Here is an 8490-nt window from a genome sequence, read left to right as displayed (position 1 = left end):
TAAACTCCTAATTCATCAATGGTGATATTTCTGATGAACAGACGACTGTTAGTTTTCACTGAGTATTTGTGTTTAAAGATGCTGTTTTCATATTCACCTCCTTCATATGTTCTATCATAAGTGCGTAAGATCAACACTGGAGGATCCGGTAATTTCAGTTTGTACCAGTAAATCTCCTTTATATCAAGACCACAGGTTATAATCACATCAGATCCTAAAGTTACTGGTGTGTTTGTTAGACTCTCTGTGGCTTGATACAACATGAACAGATCTATGAGAGAAAGAAAAACACATTTATTAAGATATAAAATCAAAAGAAAACTGACTCAATCAAATGTGACGTGAGAAACTCACAGATCTGCAGCTGTATGATCTTCATTGTCTGATCCAGATGAATAATATCTGCTATATGTGATCATTCACACATCTCGAACTGTGTGCGGAAACACAAACCTCGACCACACAGACGAGAGGGGAAGTCAGAGATGAACTCATGATTATAGTTATTTATTCATTTTACATTCCTGAAATAATTCTGAAAATAATTCTTCCCAGCTTGATTTGTTTTCTGACAAAGTGCAATTTGAAAATGTAAAGAATATACATTTTTGAAATACTACAAAAGAAAGTTTAACACCAGTGTCTATGGGGTAAACCAGTAATCCAGCATGATCTACAGGAGAGCTGCAGTTGCTCTGCTGTCCTCTAGAGGCGCTGAATGGAAGTTTCCCACTCAGTTTCACCGCTGGATGGCAGCTGGCACTCGTGACTCTCTCTATTTTTCATGTTCGCTGAAAACATCACACTTTCATAAGCATATGTGCATCATTCGCTCATTTATTGTATTTATATGTTGAGAGAACTCAATCTCGATCTGAACTGTGTCGGATTTGCGTCTGTCTTTGCTTCAGATCTGCAGTAAACTTATCTGAACTTCTGTGTGGAGGAACCGATTCATATTGAAGTGTTTTAATCACGACAATTAACAACATGAAGATCATTCAGCTTCAGCTCTGTGAGTTTATTACATGATATTTACACTACCATTCAAAAGTTTTGGATCGGCTTTTTTTTTTTTTTTTTTTTAAGTGTGTAAGTGATTTATATAAATCAAAATTAAGTTAGTTTTTGCTTAAAACAAGCAAAACTATCTGGGGTAAGAAAAATAATCTTGTTTCTGTTTGAATTAAGATGATTTTTCTTACCCCATCCATAATTTTGCTTGTTTTACTCACGTAATTTTGATTTATTTCCACAGAAAACAAGACTAATTTTCTAAAAATCTAATTTTTCTTATCTAGTAAATGCATCTTGATTTAAGAATTTTTAGATATTTGGACTGGAAACCAGACAAGAATACTAAGTAAGAAAAGCATTTTTTGCAGTGTGCATTTATTTGATAAAAAGAAAACAGCAATATTGTGAAATATTAATATCATGTAAAACAGCTGTTTTCAATGTGAATAATAGTAAAGTGTAGTTTAATCCTGTGATCAAAGCTGAATTTTCGGCATCATTACTCCAGTCTTCAGTGTCACATGATCCTTCAGAAATCATTATAATATGCTGATTTGATGCTCAAGAAACATTTCTCATTATTATCAATGTTAAAAACAATTATTTACATTTTTATTTCAGGATTCTTTGATGAATAGAAAGTTTAAAAGAACAGCATTTATCTGAAATAGAAATCTTTTGTAACATTAAAGACTATCATTCAAAAGTTTGGGGTCAGTAATTCTTTTTTTAAAGATTATTTTAAAAAAATAAAATAAATCAATCATTTTATTCATCAAGGATTAATTAAAGTGACCGTAAAGAAATTTTTAATGTTACAAAATATTCTATTTGAAATAAATGCTGTTCTTTAGAACTTTCTATTCATCAAAGAATCATAAAAAAAAACATTGTACAAAACTGTTTTCAACATTGATAATAATAATGAATGTTTTTTAAGCATCAAATCATCATATCAGAATGATTTCTGAAGGATCATGTGACACTGAAGACTGGAGTAATGATGCTGAAAATTCAGCTTTGACCACAGGAATAAATTACATTTTAAAAATAATTTAAATTGAAAACAGTTACAGTATTTTAAATTGTCACAATATTTAACAATATTACTGATTTTATTTTAATTTTGAATTAAATAATTACAGCCATGGTGAGCAAAAGAGACTTCTTAAAACATAAAAAATCTTACCTATCCAAAACTTTTGAACTTATGACTTTTTGTGCATATGATTATTAATCTTGCAGCTGTTTCATAAATTGATATTTATATGACTTGACAGTTTTAAGTCAGCTATCTTAATTGTGATGTGCGTGTTTCTGTCTTATAGATGTATTAATCTGTTGTGGAGCTGCAGTCTCAGATCAACTCACTGATTTGGGATCAAATGTGACCATAAACTGTGATCTTGATGAAAATGAGGTTTATTGGATTTTACTGAAAACACCAGATCCTCCAACAGTGATTCTACGGTCATTCCCAACACCAATATCACCTTTTTACTCAAATAATGCATTCAGAAAGAAATATTCACTGCAATTTAAACATAATCTGGTTATAAATAATGTAACCGCTGATGAATTAGGAGTTTATTACTGTATGAAAACAGGCACTCCTCCAAAACTCAGCAACAGCACCAGACTGCACTTCACCGGTGAGTTCATTTACTCTTTCAGTGATCAAGACATTGATGCTTACATGTGTCATTTACTTCATTCACTTTTTTCTTTCTTTCCAGAATCAACTCCACTAACTGAGTGTCACAATCATACAGCGCTGGAGTTTATTGATCAGAATCAGACTCAATGGCAGATTATGATCATCATATCTGGACTGATGAACGGGCTTCTGCTCATTGTGCTGATCGGTGAGTGACTCTTCTTTAAGAAAAACTAAATCAGGAAATGAACAATATTAGTGTGTGATGCCATTTGTAACAATACAAAGATGCTGCTCTTCTTCTCCAATAGGCAGGTGAAGATTTTTCTATTAATTAGTCTTTTGACTATTATTTTGTTTGTGTCTCTATATATACTGTTATAATTTAAGGATTTTTAATCTGAATTCACTGTTTCATTTTTAGTTTTTGCGGTTAGAAAAACAGAACGGCTGAAAAAAAACATTTATAATTCTGATTTACTGCTGACAAAAGTTATGTATCAGTATCAGCCTCAGGACCCAAACCAGTCAGGTACATTTTATGAAATCATTCATATCAATACTAAATACTAATATTTATCACTGTAAGTATTGTGTAAGCTGATGACCTTTTATTCCAAAAAACTGAAGTAGTCTTTTGTTTTGATTCATTAGCAGTTGAAATGCTAATATTGTTTTCTCAATATTGTTTTCAGGATGCTGAGAGAGAATTTATGAGCTGCATAAAATATTCAGCATCCAAATGCAGCTCCTGTATGTGTGACTATAAGACATGTTCATAAAATATCATGTGCTTCACATTGTGCTTCATGTCAAGAATATATAGTTTTACAGTGTAATATCAGGAGTATTAGAGAGACTGGGCTGTTTTTTTTTTACTTTTACACCAATAAAATAGTTAAAAATTGATTATAAAGTCAGTTTCTTTATGTGCACAAACCTTAAAGTCTTGGCTATTGAACGTTTCTATTGGCTGGGAATATTAATATTAGGAGTTTATGACTATGAACTCAATCACACATTAAGCATCATTGTCAGATTCATTGATAAAAGGTATTTTGTTCATTTTGATGTTTAGTTGTTAATTCAGTCAGAATATAATGTAAATAAAAATGTATATATGTGATTAAAGTGAACAATAAATTAAATGGAAAAAAATAAAGTTTTTCTTTAAAAATGGCATGAGTGATGGATCATTTTTATTATAATAATGAATTATTATTATATTTTTTATGACTTCTTGTTTTCAGAATAAAACACATAGGCTACACATGTGGTTAAACTCAACTGAAGCACAAACCAAAACCAGAAACATGTTCCAGTTTGGTCAGTTCACAACCAGTGATAAACAGAGTCTGTCACCTTTGTCTAGAGTTGAGGTTCAACTGTGAATTTTCCAATGCCTTTATGTGTTTATGTATCTCAGTTCTCACAGTTGTCTAAACCTCAAGTGGAAACAGCAGCATTGCTTTGTCTGCATTAACGAGTTTGCTTGCCCATAAAATCTTTCAGATATTAGGTTAAACTTATTTGGCTTGCTGTCCACTGAAGAGGGGCTCGATGAAGCAGCTTCAACTCGAGCTCTGATATACCCCCCCGTGGCTAAATGTAGGATATGATAATTGAAGGGCAAGGTACCGGAGATGAAGGTGGAGTTTGGGGAGGTGGAGGGATACTGGAACAGCTTGATGCTAGAGAGAGGTAAGCGGCTGCTTATATACTCAGGCTGTTGATTGAAAGATTAGATGGGCTCACTCCTCCCTAACTTGCGTTTAGGAACTTCATTTAACGAGTTTGCTTGCCCATAAAATCTTTCAGATATTAGGTTAAACTTATTTGGCTTGCTGTCCACTGAAGAGGGGCTCGATGAAGCAGCTTCAACTCGAGCTCTGATATACCCCCCAAAAGTGTCGAATAAATTTGGGACAGCAAGTTAGAATAGCATGATCAAATAATTAAGAAACTTAGAAAATACAGTATGCCTAAGAGCTTTAAAACATTCTACCCCCCCCCCCCCCCCCCCAAAAAAAAAAAGTGGAGATTTAAAGCTGTATGGGGCATGGATAGACACTGCTGCAGCAGGGATGTTTAACAGGGCTCCTGTGGTAACTCTGGCTGGACTGCGTCTCCCTACTATGCCCACCATGTGGGGCTATGAGCGGAGCTCCGGCGGGAGCTATGTTTGAAAGAGTGAGTTCATGGAACGACATGAGCTTGTGGAAATTTTACTGGGGTACATCTCACCGCTGTACTGCTGCGGCAGTGACTTTCAGAAATTACTCCTGCGGGAGTATCTTGGGACTGGAGGTTTGAGTACGAGGTTGGAGAACGCCCTGCCGCATCCATGACATGGAGCCCCATGGAGTTAAAGAACATAGGTCCTCCAGATGTCACGAACGAGGGAAGGGGTCCTCGTCCCTAAAGGCGAACGGGCCAATAATATCTGAAGCGAAACTCTCTACGCAGCAAGAGGGAGCCTACGGTATACAGAGGAAATGCAGAACTACCGTCCTTCTGATGCAGGGGGCTTAGATCACAGAAACATAAATGGCCCGCTGCACTTTAGGGACTTGCGATCCTTGGTACCTCCAGTCCTCTTTTTTCGGATAGGAGGGCCCACACTGCAATCCGAACGGGAGAGCCTCCATGGTCAAAAACATGAAGGGTCACACAGCGATTCGGAAAGGGAGAGCCCCCACGGCGCCCGAATGGAAGGCTCATACTGCGATTCGACCGGGAGAGCTCCCGCTGCATTTCGAAGGAGAGAGCCCTCCCCCATATTTAAAAAGGGAGTTCAACTCTGTGATCAAAATGGGGGAGCCCACACAGCAAGTCGAACGGGAGAGCCTACGATGCATCTGGTTGGTGGAGCCCACACGGCGATTCAGATCGGGACCCCACTCCAGGAGTGATATGTCACACACATCTGAAAAGGGAGAGCTCTCACTGCATCCAGATGAATGCACGCCCTGCGGGGCTAGGTAAGCGGGAAGATGCAAATAGTAGGGAGAAGCGGCCCGGACTCAGAAGGATGCTAGTGTTTGTTGTGCTTGTCTAATGCTGTGCAGATCTAAACGAACATATGTTTCAAAGGCGTGGGACGACCATCGACCTAGCATTTTGATTTGGTGATCGGAAAGACCCCTTTGCGCTGCTGTAGTGGCTGCACCTATTCGGAAGGAATGTGAAGAGAAATGTTTGGTTGGGATGCCGGAACTGTTGAGTATGGTCTTTAGGTTCTTTTGAAACCAATGTCTGGAGGCAGGGAGGTTTTTATCATCGATGAAAAGAGGGTCAAGAGAAGAGGTGATTTGGGATTTCCTCTGGTGAAGAAAAAGGTTTAAGGACTGGTATGGTTGGATGGGGGTTGGCAAATTGAAAATGAAAATCGAATGACCATGTTTCAATTGATCGGTTTTGCTTTGTTTGATGTTGAAACGTATGGTGTCATGGTTGATTATTTGAAGGTCGGAGAATGTAGGATGGATGGATGGGTTGAATTTTGAGTTGGTGGTGAATTCTGAGACTCTGAGGAAACCAAAGAAAGCCAAGTTGAACATAGCGTCTAGGGTTCTTGTTTTGTTGGGAGAAAAAAGACCGGAGCGGAGAGTTGTTAGGCATGTGCTGAGAATGTCGATGGTTAAAGGTTGTCTAGAGTCTGGACGAGGGGGATTGGTTTTTTGTAAACCTTTGATGAGGAGGGATATCTGAGGATTCGAAATGTTGGGGCACTGTTGGCCGTGGAGGAGCTTAAAAAAGAAATGAATTCCGCTAAGGTAGACTTTGATTGATCCTGGTTGAATTAAACTGGTGTGATGGAGGTAAGTGACGAAGGAGGATATTGAGAGAAGGGAAAACTCAGGAAAAACCATATTGTGAGCTCTGTGGAAGTTTTTGAAGGAACCCCAAGCTGTCCAGTAGGTTTGAATTGTTCTGGGAGAAACGGCTTGTAAGATGGTATTCGTGGATAGGGTATGGAGATATCTGAGGGGATGGTCTAGAGGAATATGAGTTCTGAATAAGGTGGAACTGGAGTTGGATCGGAGTCTGCTTCCGGAGCCAATGTTCTGAATTTCTGATAGAATTAGGGAACGGAGATGGGCTGAGACTGGAGGTGGTTCCATGGCGACTGCGTTGGGAGGAGCTGGAAGATGGACTGCTGTGGAGAGAGAATGGGCTGGCAAGCGGATGGTATCTGAAGAGCAAGTGTTAGTGTTAAGAAAAGTTGATGAATGTTGATCGGAGGGTCCCATTACTGACTGGTGTCCAAGATGACTGGCATGGGCTGAAATGAGAGGAAGAGGGTTTGTGGGAAAAAAAGGTGTAGAAATCCTTTGCGGAGGCAACCTCACGCTCGGATGTGAACTGGGAAGGATATTGGGAGGCAGTTGGAGGATAGAAGGAGGAAGAAAGGAATGGGGTGAATTGGAATGGAAGGAAAGAGGAGGGGGGATGGCTAGCGAAGGCAACCTCACGCTAGTATCCGCTCTCTGAGTAGGTTGGTTTGAGGGTGAGAGAAAAGTAACCGTCTGTGAGGGTGACCTGGCACATGGGTTATTATAAAGAAGATTAGAGAGAACTGGAGAAGCAGAGGGAAGTGCGGTGGAATGTGTTTGTGAGTTTGGTTCTTGCCTGAGAAGTGGGGCTGACTGCATGAAGTTTGTGAAAACTGGAGAAGAAGCGGAACTGTTTTTTGCGGCCGTTGTTGTTGGCCGGGTGGAATTACCGGCGGACCAGGAAGTGCGAGCCCTAGCAGTGTCGGCGGCTTCTGAATCGGCGCGCTGGGATTGAGTGGGTTCAGAACGCCGGACTGGGAGAGAAACGGAGGTAGAAGAGGGGCGAGTCTTGCTTGTAGGAGCTGTTGAAATGTTTGTTGGAATGCTGGAACTGATGAAAAGATCGTAGAGTTGAGCTTTTGATGATCTGCGGGAGAAATGGATTCCGGAGCTGGAGAGGACTTGACGTAGGCTGTTTACTGAACATTTTGAAATGGGTGGAATCGATGTAATAGCAGCGGTAGAATGGAGAGATGAAGTCTGAGAAGATGGACGAGGCTCAGTTAAGACTGGCAATCTTGAAGGTGGAGGAGAGCGTTGCCTTTTGGAACGTGGTTTGTATGAGCGCTGGATTTCCCGGCCAGAACGCTCATGAAGATGATCCGTAAGATCCAATCTTACTTGAGGAGTGACAGTCGGTGTCTCAGGAAGACTTGTCAGTTCGTCGTCTGAGGGAAAGAGCTGGATTTCCGGGATGTCGGACATTATTCCATACGGCAATACCGGATACTGGAACAGCTTGATGCTAGAGAGAGGTAAGCGGCTGCTTATATACTCAGGCTGTTGATTGAAAGATTAGATGGGCTCACTCCTCCCTAACTTGCGTTTAGGAACTTCATTTAATGTCCTAGAGGTTGACAAGTGTTTTAATGCATGGAAATCACCTTCACACTAGATACTGTTATATCACTGTGAACGTCCAACAGTTAATGGACTGCAACTGTCATGGTCGCTTTACATGAATCTAGAGTCATTTTCAGAGGATTTGAAATAAAGAAATAAATGCTTTTACATAGAAGTGGAACAGAGTTAGCGATAAAGATAGAGATTGGGAGGTTAAGAGAACGCAGACATTGAGGGAGGTGGACATTGCATTGGTTACGAAGTGTTGATCGTAACCACTTCGCTATTGTTTTGCATCATCATCATCATCTAGTCTAGTCTAGAGTGTCGTATCAGAGAAATTGTGAGTGTTTATTTGAGATTGTGCTGTGAGTGATTATTTGGAGATTGTGATTTGTGATTTTGAACCTCTGTTTA

Source organism: Squalius cephalus (genome assembly GCF_949319135.1).
Source record: "Squalius cephalus genome assembly, chromosome: 13".
Classification (NCBI taxonomy): domain Eukaryota; kingdom Metazoa; phylum Chordata; class Actinopteri; order Cypriniformes; family Leuciscidae; genus Squalius; species Squalius cephalus.
The sequence above is the reverse complement of the archived record's forward strand: the minus strand, read 5'-3'. Positions refer to the sequence as shown.